Raw genomic sequence first — 18,567 nt, forward strand, 5'->3', positions numbered from 1 at the left:
GCATATGCTGGGATTATATATATTCAGCCCTAAACCAGAATGACCTAGGCCCAGTCCTGATAGGCTGGATCAACGTGCTTTACTCCGCGCCCACAGCAAAAGCGTGATCTGGGAAACACTTCTCAGAGTCGTACAACATCACCAAAGGCACCAGATCGGGTCGCCCACTGTCCCCCATCCTTTTGTGTTAGCCCTAGAACCCTCGGTGGCGAAACCGAGAGACCTGGGGGACGAACTAGGGATCTGTATGAACAGGAAGACACATATTGTCTCCTTAAATGCAGGCAACTTCTTAACTACTTTTGTGAAGTGTCGGGCTAGCAGTCAGTTATTCTAAATCCTGTCTTTCGACTGCACCAATCTGAACCCCTAACTCCCAATTATACTAGGGGAGAAAACACTTTGATGGGAGTCTCACACCTTTAAATATCTGGGAATCAATATAGATCACGAGGAGCAGAACAGGTTAGAAGGTAATATGTACTGGGCTATAGGATTGTTGCTCTCCCAAGTATCATTCTGGATCAAACTATCTCTGTGGGTAACAGGACACATTGCACTGTCTAAGATGGTAATACTCCCACGACTCCTATACTATTTCACCAACCTCCCATTCATTTTACCAGCAACCCTGATCAGGGATCTGAACAGGTAATTGGGCTAGCTGATATGGGACACCGACAGATGCTGAGTGGCGCTTAGCAAATTGAGACTACCAACAGCCAATGGAGACCTGAGGGAAGCAGGCATTTGAAATGATTACCTTGGTGCACAGCTCCAGTGGGTCTCGGACTCGTGGACAGACGCTTGGAGGAGACATCTCTCCAGTCAGCAGATTGAATAGGGTAGCATCTAAAGGTTGTTTTTCCCAGGCCCACAAGGTCAACCCACTCTGCCTCTACCACCCACCACCACCCTGAACTGGTGGAACGAGCGTTGGCATGTGCACGTACCATGATTCCCTATGCTCCAGTAATCCCGCTATGAGGAAGCATAGCAGGCAGTGCCTTATTGACCCGCAGCGAGTTACAGCTCTGGGAAGATGCTGGTATCAATCCTGGAGGAGACTTATAGTCTGGAGGCACACTGATCCCTTCCCCACTCTAGCGGAGCAGGAGAACCTGCCTCACGGTCAGTTCTTACTCCATGGTAGGACCCAAAGAGCAATCAGCTTTACTGAAAAGCAGATATTAATGAACCCCCTACACACACCCTTATACATACCCTATATACAACAAGATCAGGTCAGCGCTTGATTACACAGCTGTATAAGGCCCTGCTAGGACACACGGGATGAATTTGCAGTCCCTCCGGGTCCAATGGGACTCAGTATTTCAGCACCGTTCAAATTCATACAATTTACCTTCCTTCACGGGGCCTGACTCATTCCACAGGCACCCAGCCCACCACATGTGCATTGTTCTAGATGCCATGAGCCACAAGCCGACTACAGCATATGATGTGGGCTTGCCCCCAGATTCAAAGCTACTGGGCAACAGTCCTGGGAGAGTTAACAAGAGGAACAGGTTGTGAGAATCTCAACTCTGCACAAGACCGATCACAAGGCATACAACCTAGGCCAAAGACAGCCAAGGCGAGGTTGGAATATATAGACCAGTGGTTCCCAACCTGTGGGCCGGGGACCCCTGGGGATCCGCGAAGCCTCATCAGGGGGTCCGCGGCTGCTTAAAATGTTTTATATTATTAGGTCCCAGCTATCAGTATTGACTCAGTGGGGGTCCCCCGGTTCCAATAATGATTCAGTGGGGGTTCCAGTATTGATAAAATGGGGGTCCACAGAAGTGAAAAGGTTGGGAACCACTGATACAGACCTTGCAATACTCTTGGCAAAGAGAGCAATTTCTGTGAGCTGGAAATCACTCACCCCCCTGCTGTGGACCAGTGAAAGGAGGACATAGTGTAGTAGACAGATGTAGAATTCACTGCCCTGAGGTGAGAAGAATATAGAGGATGGAGTAAAAACATCATCTCTGATAGCCGGGAGACCAGATTGCGTGCACTAGACCTTCCTAGACAGGTCTAAGGTTTGTTTCCCTTGAGTAGTCGGGATACACCTAAGGGAGCTAGGGCCACGCCCCAGACACAACAGGAGACGCCTGACTGTGCTGTACTCACACAGTGTAAGGAAATGCCTCCTTGGCATGGTTACCCCCTGACTTTTTGCCTTTGCTGATGCTATGTTTTGAATTGAAAGTGTGCTGAGGCCTGCTAACCAGGCCCCAGCACCAGTGTTCTTTCCCTAACCTGTACTTTTGTATCCACAATTGGCACACCCTGGCATCCAGATAAGTCCCTTGTAAATGGTACCCCTGGTACCAAGGGCCCTGATGCCAGGGAAGGTCTCTAAGGGCTGCAGCATGTCTTATGCCATCCTGGAGACCCCTCACTCAGCACAGACACACTGCTTGCCAGCTTGTGTGTGCTGGTGAGAACAAAATGAGTAAGTCGACATGGCACTCCCTCTCACTGCCTATGCAAGTATAGATAAGTCACCCCTCTAGCAGGCCTTACAGCCCTAAGGCAGGGTGCACTATACCATAGGTGAGGGCACCAGTGCATGAGCACTGTGCCCCTACAGTGTCTAAGCAAAACCTTAGACATTGTAAGTGCAGGGTAGCCATAAGAGTATATGGTCTGGGAGTCTGTTTTACACGAACTCCACAGCACCATAATGGCTACACTGAAAACTGGGAAGTTTGGTATCAAACTTCTCAGCACAATAAATGCACACTGATGCCAGTGTACATTTTATTGTAAAATACACCACAGAGGGCACCTTAGAGGTGCCCCCTGAAACTTAACCGACTATCTGTGTAGGCTGACTAGTTTTAGCAGCCTGCCACAAACCGAGACATGTTGCTGGCCCCATGGGGAGAGTGCCTTTGTCACTCTGAGGCCAGTAACAAAGCCTGCACTGGGTGGAGATGCTAACACCTCCCCCAGGCAGGAGCTGTCACACCTGGCGGTGAGCCTCAAACGCTCACCCCTTTGTCACAGCCCAGCAGGGCACTCCAGCTTAGTGGAGTTGCCCGCCCCCTCCGGCCACGGCCCCCACTTTTGGCGGCAAGGCCGGAGAAAATAATGAGAAAAACAAGGAAGAGTCACTGACCAGTCAGGACAGCCCCTAAGGTGTCCTGAGCTGAAGTGACTCTAACTTTTAGAAATCCTCCATCTTGCAGATGGAGGATTCCCCCAATAGGATTAGGGATGTGACCCCCTCCCCTTGGGAGGAGGCACAAAGAGGGTGTACCCACCCTCAGGGCTAGTAGCCATTGGCTAGTAACCCCCCAGACCTAAACACGCCCTTAAATTTTGTATTTAAGGGCTTCCCTGAACCTAAGAATTCGGATTCCTGAAACTACAAGAAGAAGAGGACTGCTGAGCTGAAAAACCCCTGCAGAGGAAGAACAGAAGACACCAACTGCTTTGGCCCCAGACTTACCGGCCTGTCTCCTGCCTTCCAAAGAAACGTGCTCCAGCGACGCTTTCCAAGGGACCAGTGACCTCTGAATCCTCTGAGGACTGCCCTGCTTCAAGAAAGACAAGAAACTCCCGAGGACAGCGGCACTGCTCCAAAAGAACTGCAACTTTGTTACAGAGGAGCAGATTTAAAGACCCCTGCAAATCCCCGCAAGAAGCGTGAGACTTGCAACACTGCACCCGGCGACCCCGACTCGACTGGTGGAGAACCAACACCTCAGGGAGGACCCTCCGGCGACTCCAAGACTGTGAGTAACCAAAGTTGTCCCCCCTGAGCCCCCACAGCGACGCCTGCAGAGGGAATCCCGAGGCTCCCCCTGACCGCGACTGCCTGAACTCTATTTCCCGACAGCTGGAAAAGACCCTGCACCCGCAGCCCCCAGCACCTGAAGGAACGGAACTCCTGTGCAGGAGTGACCCCCAGGAGGCCCTCTCCCTTGCCCAGGTGGTGGCTACCCCGAGGAGCCCCCCCCCTTGCCTGCCTGCACCGCTGAAGAGACCCCTTGGTCTCTCATTGAAAACCATTGAAAACCCGACGTGTGTTTGCACACTGCACCCGGCCGCCCCCGTGCTGCTGAGGGTGTACTTTTTGTGCTGACTTGTGTCCCCCCCGGTGCCCTACAAAACCCCCCTGGTCTGCCCTCCGAAGATGCGGGTACTTACCTGCTGACAGACTGGAACCGGGGCACCCCCTTCTCTCCATTGAAGCCTATGTGTTTTGGGCACCTCTTTGACCTCTGCACCTGACCGGCCCTGAGCTGCTGGTGAGGTAACTTTGGGGTTGCTCTGAACCCCCAACGGTGGGCTACCTTGGACCAAAAACTGAGACCTGTAAGTGACTTACTTACCTGTTAAAAATAACAATACTTTACCTCCCCCAGGAACTGTGAAAATTGCACTGTGTCCACTTTTAAAACAGCTTATTGTGTTTTATGTAAAAAGTATAAATGCTAATGTAATGATTCAAAGTTCCTAAAGTACTTACCTGCAATACCTTTCAAATGAGATATTACATGTAGAATTTGAACCTGTGGTTCTTAAAATAAACTAAGAAAATATATTTTTCTATAACAAAACCTATTGGCTGGATTTGTCTCTGAGTGTGTGTTCCTCATTTATTGCCTGTGTGTATGTACAACAAATGCTTACCACTACTCCTTTGATAAGCCTACTGCTCGACCACACTATCACAAAATAGAGCATTAGTATTATCTCTTTTTGCCACTATCTTACCTCTAAGGGGAACCCTTGGACTCTGTGCATGCTATTCCTTACTTTGAAATAGCACATACAGAGCCAACGTCCTACACACAGCATCTGAGCCAGGCTCAAGTCCTGGACTGAGGGGACTCGAGGCGCTTAACCTATGGATACTGAGCCCCACCACACTGGATACCCTCCACTATTTAACCTACTGTGCTCAGGGAATAGCCCTGCGACTGGATGGCGCAATCTCAAGCGGAAATACACCAAATATAGACCAGAAGTGACTTTCAGCGAGGGGATCTAATAGAGGGCTGTTAATAATTGTTTGTTTTCCATTTGTTGTTGTGTGGTTGCCTCTTACCCATGACATACATCTGCTAATGGTTGTACAGCATTAGGGTGTTGGTATTGTTTCACCCTGTAACATTGAAAACTGACTATTGTGACATACTGAATGGTGTAGAGTATGTGTAAACCTCACTAAAGTCCTTTAAAAAAATAGGGGGAAGGGTTAAAGGACATTCCCCAACAACTGTTGGGCGGGAGTCATGTACAGTGCCTAGGCCAATTTAATTCCCTGAATTTGTGCAAGCCATGTTGCCCATGTTTCACCCTATGAAGAGCACAACTGTCCTTCTAGGGCTCATGGTCTTATGGTGGGGCCCTTGTGGTCGCAGCTGGTCCCCCTGACTAGTCACTTTTGGCTATGCTCACGCTATACAAATACTCATATATAATCATAGGCGAAAACTCACCAAGCTGCCCCAGAGGGCAAGACTGTCCTCAGATATTTGTCTTATTGGAATTGTAGTGTGAGAAAGTAGCCCATTTCTAGTATGGTTACCCCCACTTTTGGCCTGTTTGTGAGTGTGTGTTAGTGTGTTTTTACTGTATCACTGGGATCCTGCTAGCCAGGACCCCAGTGCTCATAGTTTGTGGCCTAATGTATGTGTTGTCAGTAGTGCTTGACTGTGTCATGGAGGCTCTGCTAACCAGAACCTCAGTGCTTATGCTCTCTCTGCTTTTAAATTTGTCACTTTAGGCTAGTGACTTCATTTACCAATTTCAATTGGCACAGACGCCCCACTTATGCTGCAGTCCACAGGGATCTCCTGAAACCCCAATACCCTGGGTACCTAGGTACCATATACTAGGGAATTATAAGGGGGGTCCAGTAAGCCAATTGAAATTGGTAAAAGTGGTCACTAGCCTATAGTGACAAATGTAAAGGCAGAGAGAGCATGAGCACTGAGGTTCTGATTGGCAGAGCCTCAGTGACACAGTTAGTCACTACACAGGTACACACATTCAGGCCACAAACTATGAGCACTGGGGTCCTGGCTAGCAGGATCCCAGTGAGACAGGCAAAAACAAACTTACATACATGTAAAAATGGGGGTAACATGCCAGGCAAGATGGTGCTTCCCTACAGTAGGTCATCTGTGTGGTGGGGTCGGTTGCTTGTGCGGTAAGGAGGGTTGCTTGTGTGGTTCAGTGGGTTGCTTGTGTGGCTGAGTGGGCTGCTTGTGTGGTTGAGTGGGTTGCTTGTGCAGTCAGATAGGGTCCTTGTGCGGTCAGGTACTTTGTGTGGTAGAGTGGGCTGCTTGTGTGTTCAAGAGGTTTCTTTGTGTGGTGGTGGGTTGCTTGCATGGGGTGAGTTGCTTGTGTGGCAGTGATTGTGGAGTGGGTTGTTTGTGTGGTAGAGTGGGTTGCTTGCGTGGTAGAGTGGGTTGCTTGCGTGGTAGAGTGGGGTGCTTGTGTGTTCAAGTGGTTTCTTTGCGTGGTAGCGTGGGTTGCTTGCGTGGTGGTGAGTTGCTTGTGTGGCAGTGATTGTGGAGTGGGTTGCTTGTGTGTTCAAGTGGCTTCTTTGCGTGGTACCGTGGGTTGTTTGTGTGGTGGTGAGTTCCTTGGGTCGTTGAGTTGGTCGTTTGATAAAGGGGATTCTTCAGGTCATACAGTGTGGTGTTTTGGTCGGAGCAGCCAGGTTTGGGCAGTGAAGGGCAGTCTTTGGTAGAAAAGATGGTGGTTTGGTTAGTAAAGCCCGGTTGGGTGCTTGGTTGTAAACTGTGTTGTTTGGGGGTTTAACAATGTACTGTTAGAGTCAGCCTGTTGTTTGGGGGTCCTAGAGTCTGAAGTTTGAGTAATAAAGTGTGTTGTTAGGGTAGCACAGAGTCGTGTAGTGTTGGGGTTCTAAAGTGTGGTGCTTGGCTAACAAAGTGCTCTGGGAAGGTCTGATATCTTACAAATCGCGGTGTGACATTAGTAGTGTGTGGAGTCTCAAAGATGCATTCAGTGTTGGGGTGTGTTGGACAGTGTGACTGTTGGCCCCAGTGGTGTGAGTTGAGTTTTAGGGTCTGGTTGTGAGTTTGGGGTGTGTTGGACAATGTGACCTTTGCCCCAGTGCTGTGAGTTAGTTTGGGGTGCGGCTCCGAGCCCTGGGGGTGTGTGTTTGGGGTGTGTTGGAGATGGGACTGTTGGTGTGAGTTAAGTTTAGGGGTATAGTTTAGAGTCTCGGGGTTGTATTGCAGAGCCCTAGTGATGATGTTTTAGGGTGCGGCTTAGAGCCCTCGGGGTGTGAGTCTGAGTTGTGTTGGGGAGTTTCTCTACCGACCCTCGAGTTGTGAGCAGGTTTTGGGGTGTGCTGGTAAGTGTGACTCTTGGCTCTAATACTGTGAGTTGGGTTTTGGGGTGAATGTTTGTCCCTGATCTCCGTTGGGTTTCTGGGGGGGGGGTTGTCAGACCTCGCTGCGGTCAGAGGGGTGTGCTGATGGCGATGAAGCGCCGTCTGTCCCTCCACTGTCCTGGCCCCTCGGTGTGTGTGGGGGGGGGGGGTGGGTTGAGCGGGGGGTGCTGGGGGGGGGACCATGCCGCCCCTCCCCTGTCCTGGCCCCTCGGTGTGTGTGTGTGTGGGGGGGGGGGGGGTTGAGCGGGGGGTGCTGGTGGGGGGGGGGGCCATGCCGCCCCTCCACTGTCCTGGCCCCTCTGTTTTGTGTGTGTGGGTGGGGGGTGAGGTGCTGGGGGGGGGGGGGGGGGGAACCAAGCCCTCCACTGTCCTGGCCCCTCTGTGGGGGGCGGAGGGGGCCCTGTGGACAACGCTGCCCTTCTGCAGACACAGACCCCGTGCCCTGGAGACAAGGCCGCTTTCTTTCTCCCTCAAGATGCTGCCAGCCCCCCCCCCCCCGTGCCCAGTGCCAGACCCAGGCCTCCTCATGATCTGTGACATCACGTGCTTGACCTTTGACCCTGATCCCTGTGCCCAGCATGCCGGGTGGACACAACTGAGTGGCCATTGTGTTCAGGGTGAGGCGGTCACCATCAGCCTTCAGCCCCAGGCGTGGGACAGCGTGACGGGGGGCATGTGCCAGCCACCCCCAGGCATGTGCTGGAGGTACAATGACCACCCTCTCCCCGGGCACACCCTGGCACGGTCCCTGCTGGAGCCTCCCGCCACATCTGGGCAGAGCGAGGTGGGTGCCCACAGGGGAGAAGACGGGGCCCACCCCCCCCTCAGAAACACCAGGGGGGGGGGGGGTCACAGGGGAGAAGACAGGGCCCACACCCCCTTCAGAAACACCAGAAGGGGGGGCCACAGGGGAAAAGACAAAGCCCACACCTCCCTTCAAAAACACCAGGGGGGGGTGGTCACAGGGGAGAGACAGAGCCCACCCCCCCTCCAGAAACACCAGGTGGGGGGGGGGGTCACAGGGGAGAAGACAGGGCCCACACCCCCCCCCCCAGAAACACCGGGGGGGGGCACACAGGGTAGAAGACAGGGCCCACACCCCCTTCAGAAACACCAGGGGGGGGGGGTCACAGGGGAGAAGACAGGGCCCCCACCCCCTTCGGAAACACCAGGGGGGGCACATTGGAGAGACCGAGCCCACACCCCCATCAGAAACACTAAAGTGTGGGGGGGGGGGGCACAGGGGAGAATACACCCCCCCCCCCCCTTCAGAGACAGGCGAGTCAGAGCTGGATACAGCTCATTCCAAGGTGGCGCGCCCGGGGGTGAGGGGGGCGCTCTGGCTGTGGGGACTCCAGTGAAGGAAGGGCCGGGGCTGTGTGGGTATTCAATGCCATCAGTCTAAGGGGGGGGGGGGCACAGGGTTTAAAGGGGCAGAGAAGGTGTAGGTATCTCTTCTCCAGTAGTGTGCCATGCTGCTCCGAGTGTGCCATGCTGGCTGGTGATGTCATGCTGGGTGTACCAAGCTCTTAAGGGTGCCATGCTGCTCTCAGCGTGGCATCCCTAGGCAGCATGAACAGTGAGAGCAGCTTGGCACTCCCAGGCAGCGTGGCACATTCAGAGCAGTGTGGCACTCCCAGGCAGCAAGGCACACTCAGAGCAGTGTGGCACTCCCAGGCAGCATGGCACACTCAGCAAGGCACACTCAGAGCAGCGTGGCACACTCAGAGCAGCGTGGCACACTCAGAGCAGCGTGGCACACTCAGAGCAGCGTGGCACACTCAGAGCAGCGTGGCACTCCCAGGCAGCGTGGCACACTCGGCGTGGCACACAGAGCGGCGTGGCACACTCAGAGCGGCGTGGCACACAGAGCGGCGTGGCACACCCAGGCAGCATGGCACACTCAGCGTGGCACACTCAGAGCAGTGTGGCACTCCTAGGCAGCATGGCACACTCAGCGTGGCACACTCAGAGCAGTGTGGCACTCCTAGGCAGCATGGCACACTCAGCGTGGCACACTCAGAGCGGCGTGGCACTCCCAGGCAGCATGGCACACTCAGCGTGGCACACTCAGAGCAGTGTGGCACTCCTAGGCAGCATGGCACACTCAGCGTGGCACACTCAGAGCAGTGTGGCACTCCTAGGCAGCATGGCACACTCAGAGCGGCGTGGCACTCCCAGGCAGCATGGCACACTCAGCGTGGCACACTCAGAGCAGTGTGGCACTCCCAGGCAGCATGGCACACTCAGAGCGGCGTGGCACACTCAGAGCGGCGTGGTAGGATGCACTTCTTACCTGCCCTGTTTGCGGGGGGGGGGGAGGTCCCCTTACCTGCCCTGTGTGTGGGGTGGGGGGTGATAGGGCAGGGTGAGGTCCTTACCTTCCCTGTGCCGGGGTTCAGCTCTTAACTGCCCTCTGGTGTGAGAAGTTGTTACCTGCCGTGTGCCTGATGTGCGAAGGTGACGTAAACACCCCCCCCCCCCGCACCCCCATGGCCCGTGTGGTAAGTTTGTGGTGCTCCTCCACTGTAGGGGGGTCGCCTTGTTTCCCTGAGGAGGATGGACTTTGGGGTGACTTATTTCCTGTGCATTCATCAACCTTCCCTGTGCGATTGTTTGGAAGCGGAAGGAAGGGCCCCCTGTGTGTGTGTGTGTGGGGGGGGGTGGGGGCAGGGGGTAGGACAGGTCCGAGTTACTGGCTGGAGGGGGTGGATTGATGCGTCACTGGCTGGAGGGGGTGGATTGATGCATTACTGGCTGGAGGGGGTGGATTGATGCGTTACTGGCTGGAGGGGGTGGATTGATGCGTTACTGGCTGGAGGGGGTGGATTGATGCGTTACTGGCTGGAGGGGGTGGATTGATACGTTACTGGTGCATTACCGGCTGGAGGGGTGGATTGATGCGTTACTGGCTGGAGGGGGTGGATTGATGCGTTACTGGCTGGAGGGGGTGGATTGATACGTTACTGGTGCATTACCGGCTGGAGGGGTGGATTGATGCGTTACTGGCTGGAGGGGATGGATTGATGCATTACTGGCTGGAGGGGGTGGATTGATGCATCACTGGCTGGAGGGGGTGGATTGATACGTTACTGGTGCGTTACTGGCTGGAGGGGGTGGATTGATGCGTTACTGGCTGGAGGGGGTGGATTGATGCGTTACTGGCTGGAGGGGATAGATTGATGCATTACTGGCTGGAGGGGGTGGATTGATACGTTACTGGTGTGTTACTGGCTGGAGGGGGTGGATTGATGCGTTACTGGCTGGAGGGATGGATTGATGCGTTACTGGGTGGAGGGTGGGTGGATAGGTGCCTCCTCCTGAGTGTCTGGGGTTGGCTCGGTGGCAGGAGGCAGCAGAGCGGTGTTGGGTGGAGAAGGGTTTGAAGCAGTGATGCCCAGGGTGGGTGTGAAGGGCTGGAGGAGGGCAGAGCTCTTATGGGAATGGCTTGCAGTGGTAGAGTCAGGGGTGTGCCAGGGGCCTGAGGCTGGCAGAGCTGTGATGGGGGAGGCGGGGGGGGGGGGGGGGGGTGGAGTGCTACAGGATGGGTGAGTACCAGGGGTCTGAGGCTGGCAGAGCTGTGATGGGGGAGGGGTAGTGATACAGGATGGATGAGTACCAGGGGCCTGAGGCTGGCAGAGCTGTGCTGGGGGAGGGGTAGTGATACAGGATGGGTGAGTACCAGGGGCCTGAGGCTGGCAGAGCTGTGATGGGGGAGGGGTAGTGATACAGGATGGTGAGTACCAGGGGCCTGAGGCTGGCAGAGCTGTGATGGGGGAGGGGTAGTGATACAGGATGGGGGGAGTACCAGGGGCCTGAGGCTGGCAGAGCTGTGATGGGGGAGGGGTAGTGATACAGGATGGGTGAGTACCAGGGGCCTGAGGCTGGCAGAGCTGTGATGGGGGAGGGGTAGTGATACAGGATGGGTGAGTACCAGGGGCCTGAGGCTGGCAGAGCTGTGCTGGGGGGGGGGGGGTGCTACAGGATGGGTGAGTACCAGGGGTCTGAGGCTGGCAGAGCTGTGATGGGGGAGGGGTAGTGATACAGGATGGGTGAGTACCAGGGGCCTGAGGCTGGCAGAGCTGTGATGGGGGAAGGGGTAGTGATACAGGATGGGTGAGTACCAGGGGCCTGAGGCTGGCAGAGCTGTGATGGGGGAGGGGTAGTGATACAGGATGGGTGAGTACCAGGGGCCTGAGGCTGGCAGAGCTGTGATGGGGGAGGGGTAATGATACAGGATGGGGGAGTACCAGGGGCCTGAGGCTGGCAGAGCTGTGATGGGGGAGGGGTAGTGATACAGGATGGGTGAGTACCAGGGGCCTGAGGCTGGCAGAGCTGTGATGGGGGAAGGGGTAGTGATACAGGATGGGTGAGTACCAGGGGCCTGAGGCTGGCAGAGCTGTGCTGGGGGGGGGAGTGCTACAGGATGGGTGAGTACCAGGGGCCTGAGGCTGGCAGAGCTGTGATGGGGGAGGGGTAGTGATACAGGATGGGTGAGTACCAGGGGCCTGAGGCTGGCAGAGCTGTGCTGGGGGAAGGGGTAGTGATACAGGATGGGTGAGTACCAGGGGCCTGAGGCTGGCAGAGCTGTGATGGGGGAGGGGTAGTGATACAGGATGGGTGAGTACCAGGGGCCTGAGGCTGGCAGAGCTGTGATGGGGGAGGGGTAATGATACAGGATGGGGGAGTACCAGGGGCCTGAGGCTGGCAGAGCTGTGATGGGGGAGGGGTAGTGATACAGGATGGGTGAGTACCAGGGGCCTGGGGCTGGCAGAGCTGTGATGGGGGAGGGGTAGTGATACAGGATGGGGGAGTACCAGGGGCCTGAGGCTGGCAGAGCTGTGATGGGGGAGGGGTAATGATACAGGATGGGTGAGTACCAGGGGCCTGAGGCTGGCAGAGCTGTGATGGGGGAGGGGTAGTGATACAGGATGGGTGAGTACCAGGGGCCTGGGGCTGGCAGAGCTGTGATGGGGGAGGGGTAGTGATACAGGATGGGGGAGTACCAGGGGCCTGAGGCTGGCAGAGCTGTGATGGGGGAGGGGTAATGATACAGGATGGGTGAGTACCAGGGGCCTGAGGCTGGCAGAGCTGTGATGGGGGAGGGGTAGTGATACAGGATGGGGGAGTACCAGGGGTCTGAGGCTGGCAGAGCTGTGATGGGGAGAGAATGGCCTCTAGGAGTGATAGCGGAGGGGGGGCCCCGGGGTGGCAGAGCTGGGATGTGGCAGATACCAGGCTCTGCTGCTGAGGGGACGCTAGACAGTGACCCTCGGCGCTAACACACCACTGAGAAGCGCTACAAAGCGCTCTTGTTATCGCCCTGCGTGTGACATGAGGGCTGCAGAGGGCATCGGTGCCACACAGAAGGTGGTGCCAGGGTGGGCGGGTGCCAGGCTGTGATAGAAGGAATGTGGCTGCTGGAGAAGAGAGGGGGAGGGACAGTGTGCAGGGAGGTGGGGAGGGCAGGACGGCCGAGGCGCTGGGGAGAGGGTGGGAGGAGAGCGGACATTCTTGCCTGGATGGGGGAAGCGCCGGGATCCTGCCGAGGCACACACAACACGCACACTCAGCACTCTGACGCACACAACTTGCCTCACTGACACAAACACATACACAACTTTCCTCACTCAGACACACAACAGGCTGACACACACAACACTGACACACACACAACACTGACACACACACTGACACACAGACACACGCACACTACTTGCCTCACTCTGACACACACAACACGCTGACGCACACCACACTCCCTGACACACACACACCGCGCTGACACTCGTGCACACAATCACAACTTGCAGGCAGGCTGTCTGATGCGTACACACACACACAGCTTGGCACACACAAGGCTTGAACTGGCTCTCGCAGCCACACACGCTGCACCCTACACACTGACCCTCGGGCACGCACACTTACAGCCAGTCTCACAGCCTGACACATTCACGCACACACTGACCCTCAGGCGCACACACTTACAGTCAGTCTCACAGCCTGACACATTCACGCACACACTGACCCTCAGGCGCACACACTTACAGTCAGTCTCACAGCCTGACACATTCACGCACACACTGACCCTCAGGCGCACACACTTACAGTCAGTCTCACAGCCTGACACATTCACGCACACACTGACCCTCAGGCGCACACACTTACAGTCAGTCTCACAACCCGACACACTCACGTGCAGACGCCCCGAAGCGCGCTCACCACAGGACACATCAAGCCACAAACACACCGAGCTACCACGGCCACACCCACACAAGGCCGCGTGCGGGCACTGAGGACTGCACGCGCCCCGGGATTGACTCCGCACTGTGCGTGCACGTGTGGGTGCACCGAGGATTGCACGTGTCCGGATTGACTCCACATTGGGACTGTGCCATGCACGGGTGGGGTCACCGAGGATTGCACGTGCCCCGGGATTGACTCCGGACGGTGCGTGCACGTGTGGGTGCACTGAGGATTGCACGTGCCCCGGGATTGACTCCGCACTGTGCCGTGCACGTGTGGGGGCACTGAGGAGGACTGCACGTGCCCCAGGATTGACTCCGCACTGTGCCGTGCACGTGTGGGTGCACTGAGGAGGACTGCACGTGCCCCAGGATTGACTCCGGACTGTGAATGTGCCATGCACATGTGGGTGCACTGAGGATTGCACGTGCCCCGGGATTGACTCCATATTGGGACTGTGCCATGCACGGGTGGGGGTCACCGAGGATTGCACGTCACATTTCTACGGGTTGTCCCTGCCATGAAAGTATATACCGCTGCACGTGTGTAAGGATTGGTGCCACACTTCACGTGCCCAGGGCTTGAATGCACGTGCCCCGGGATTGATTGTACGTGTCCGGGCATTGAGTCCACACTGCACAGTCCCACGGGTTGTTCCTGCCATGGACGTTTACGCTCTCTGACAACCACTGTGTGTGTGCGTACGTGACTGCACGTGTCCAGGCATGGACTCCGCACTGCACGTGTCCAGGGACTGACCCAGCTATGGACGTGCACACTCACTGAGAACCACTGCACGTGTCCAGGATTGACTCCACACCACACGTGTCCAGGAATTGACCCCGCATTGCACGTGCAGACACAGATGGACGGCCCCAGCATTGAACCCTCCATGGGGCGGGGTCCATATACTGACCAGGGGCAGCTCGTCAGGGGGGTGGACCCCCTCTTGCGTGCATGAGGCATCGACTCTTCACTCGAAAAGGTGCGTGGATGGGCCTTCTGTGGGGTGACTTACTCTGTAACGTGTCATGGGATGGTCCCACTGGTGCACCTGTGGAAGTATTGACTCTCTACTGGACAGGGTACCAGGGTGGTCCCACTGATGCACCTATGGAAGTATTGACACACTATTGGAAAGGGTACCAGGGTGGTCCCACTGATGTAGGTGCAGAAGTATTGACTCTCTACTGAACAGGGTACAAGGGTGATCCCACTGATGCACGTGTGGAGGTATTGACTCTACTGGACAGGGTACCAGGGTGGTCCCGCTAATACACATGTGGAAGTATTGACACTCTATTGGAAAGGGTACAAGGGTGGTCCCACTGATGCAGGTGAAGAAGTATTGACTCTCTACTAGAGAGGGTACAAGGGTGGTCCCACTGATGCACGTTTGGAAGTATTGAGACTCTACTGGAAAAGGTACAAGGGTGGTCCCACTGTAGGACGTATGGAGTATTAACTCTACTGGGAAGGGTCCAAGGGTGATCTCACTGTTTTTGTGGAAGTATTGACTCTCTACTGGGAAGGGTACAAGGGTGGTCCCACTGTTGGATGTGTGGAAGTATTGACTCTCTACTGGAAAAGGTACAAGGGTGGTCCCACTGTAGGACGTATGGAGTATTAACTACTGGAAAGGGTCCAAGGGTGGTCCCACTGTTGGATGTGTGGAAGTATTGACTCTCTACTGGGAAGGGTACACGTGTGGTCCCACTGTTTCTGTGCAAGTATTGATTCTCTACTGGAAAGGGTACATGGGTGGTCCCACTAATGGACGTGTGGGAGTATTGACTCTCTACTGGGAAGGGTACAAGGGTGGTCCCACTGTTGGATGTGTAGAAGTATTGACTCTCTACTGAGAAGGGTACATGTGTGGTCCCACTGTTACAGTGCAAGTATTGATTCTCTACTGGAAAGGGTACAAGAGTGGTCCCACTGATGCACGTGTGGGAGTATTGGCTCTCTACTAGGAAGGGTACAAGGGTGATCCCTCTGATGCATGTGTGAATCTTTTGACTATCTACTGCAGAGGTGTTGGAAATTAGGTGCAGCAAGAGGTTACAAGGGTGATCCCAGTGATGCATGTGTATAAGTATTGATTATAATGGAGAGGGTACAAGGGTGGTCCCGCTGATGCACATGTGGAAGTATTAATACGTTACTGGAGAGGGTACAGGGGTGGACCCACTCATGCGCATGTGGAAGTATTGACTCTCTACAGGGGAGGGTACGGGGTGGCCCCAGTGATGTACTTGAGGAAGTATTGAGTCTCTATTGAAAAGGGTACATGGGTGGTACCACTGTTAGACGTGTGGAAGTATTGACTCACTATTAGAAAGGCAATAAGGGTGGTCCCACTGTAGGACATGTGGAAGTATTGACTCCCTACTGTAGAGGGTACAAACGTGGTCCCACTGTTAGACGTGTGGAAGTATTGACTTTACTTGAGAGGGTACAAGGGTGGTCCCACTGATGTACGTGTGGAGGCATTGACTCTACTGGAGAGGGTATAAGGGTGGGCCCACTGATGCATATGTGGAAGTATTGACTCACTACTGGTAAGGGTACAAGGGTGGTCCCACTGATGCACATTGAAAGTATTGCCTCTTTACTGGTAAGGGTACAAGGGTGGTCCCACTGATGTACGTGTGGAGGCATTGACTCTACTGGAGAGGATACAAGGGTGGGCCCACTGATGCATATGTGGAAGTATTGACTCACTACTGGTAAGGGTACAAGGGTGGTCCCACTGATGCACATTGAAAGTATTGCCTCTTTACTGGTAAGGGAACAAGGGTGGTCCCACTGATGGGCATGTGGCAGTATTGACTTGACTGGAGAGGGTACAAGTGTAGTCCCACTGATGCACATGTGGAAGTATTGACTCACTACTGGTAAGGGTACAAGGGTGGTCCCACTGATGCACATTGAAAGTATTGCCTCTTTACTGGAAAGGGTACAAGGGTGGTCCCAATGATGGGCATGTGGCAGTATTGACTTGACTGGAGAGGGTACAAGGGTAGTCCCACTGATGCACATGTGGAAGTATTGACTCACTATTGGTAAGGGTACAAGGGTGGTCCCACTGATGCACATTGAAAGTATTGCCTCTTTACTGGTAAGGGTATAAGGGTGGTCCCACTGATGCATGTTTGGGAGTATTGACTCTACTGGAGAAGGTACAATGGTGGTCCAACAGATGCACATGTGAAAGTATTGACTCTACTGGAGAGGATACAAAGTTGGTCCCACTCCTGCGCGTGTGGAAGTATTGACTCTGTACAGGGAAGGGTCCCAGGATGGTTCCAGTGTTGGATGTGAAAGTATTGACTCTCTACAGGGGAGGGTACAGGAGTGGCCCCAGTGATGTACTTGAGGAAGTATTGAGTCTCCATTGAAAAGGGTATATGGGTGGTCCCACTGATGTTTGTGTGGATGTACTGACTCACTATTAGATAGGTAACAAGGGTGGTCCCACTGTAGGACATGTGGAAGTATTGACTCCCTACTGTAGAGGGTACATATGTGGTCCCACTGTTAGACGTGTGGAAGTATTAACTTTACTTGAGAGGGTACAAGGGTAGTCCCACTGATGTACGTGTGGAGGCATTGACTCTACCGGAGAGGGTACAAGGGTGGGCCCACTGATGCATATTTGGAAGTATTGACTCACTACTGGTAAGGGTACAAGGGTGGGCCCACTGATGCATATGTGGAAGTATTGACTCACTACTGGTAAGGGTACAAGGGTGGGCCCACTGATGCATATGTGGAAGTATTGACTCACTACTAGTAAGGGTACAAGGGTGGTCCCACTGATGCACATTGAAAGTATTGCCTCTTCACTGGTAAGGGTACAAGGGCGGTCTCACTGATGGGCAAGTGGCAGTATTGACTCACTACTGGTAAGGGTATAAGGGTGGTCCCACTGATGCGCATGTGGCAGTATTGACTCTACTGGAGAGGGTACAAGGGTGGTCCAACAGATGCACACGTGAAAGTATTGACTCTACTGGAGACTGGAGAGGGTACAAAGGTGGTCCCACTGATGCACATGTGGAAGTATTGACTCTACTGGAGAGGGTACAATGGTGGTCCCACTGATGCACGTGTGGCGGTATTGACTCTACCGGAAAGGGTAAAAGGGTGGTCCCACTTATGGATAGGTGGAAGCATTGACTCTGTAACAGGTTCATAGGTGCTCTCACTGATGCACTTGTGGAAATATTGTCTCTCTACTGGAAAGGGTAAAAGGGTGGTCCCACTGATGCATGTTTGGGAGTATTGACTTTCTATTGGAGAGGGTACAAGGGTGGTCCAACTGATGCACACGTGAAAGTATTGACTCTCCTGGAGAGGATACCAAGGTGGTCCCACTGATGCACGTGTGGAAGTATTGACTCTACTGGAAAGGGTAGAAGTGTGGTCCCACTGATGCACGTGTGGTGGTATAGAGTCTACTGGGGAGGGTACAAAGATGGTCCCACTGATGCACATATGGAGGTATTGACTCTACCGGAAAGGGTAAAAGGGTGGTCCCACTTATGGATGTGCAGAAGCATTGACTCTGTAACAGGTTCGAGGGTGCTCTCACTGATGCACTTGTGGAAATATTGTCTCTCTACTGGAAAGGGTAAAAGGGTGGTCCCACTGATGCATGTTTGGGAGTATTGACTTTCTACTGGAGAGGGTACAAGGGTGGTCCAACTGATGCACATGTGAAAGTATTGACTCTACTGGAGAGGATACAAAGGTGGTCCCACTGATGCACATGTGGAAGTATTGACTCTACTTGAAAGGGTAGAAGTGTGGTCCCACTGATGCACGTGTGGTGGTATAGAGTCTACTGGGGAGGGTACAAAGATGGTCCCACTGATGCACATGTGGAGGTATTGACTCTACCGGAAAGGGTCAAAGGGTGGTCCCAC

The 18,567-nt window shown here is 54.3% G+C and overlaps 1 protein-coding gene across 1 annotated transcript in view; it reads left to right on the forward strand.

Annotated features, from left to right (window-relative positions):
• LOC138286710 (unconventional myosin-X-like) overlaps positions 1–18,567 on the forward strand; it is a 483,148-nt gene that overhangs the window by 358,207 nt on the left and 106,374 nt on the right. The window lies entirely within an intron of this gene.

This window comes from Pleurodeles waltl, chromosome 3_2, assembly GCF_031143425.1.
Source record: "Pleurodeles waltl isolate 20211129_DDA chromosome 3_2, aPleWal1.hap1.20221129, whole genome shotgun sequence".
NCBI classification, from domain to species: Eukaryota; Metazoa; Chordata; class Amphibia; order Caudata; family Salamandridae; genus Pleurodeles; species Pleurodeles waltl.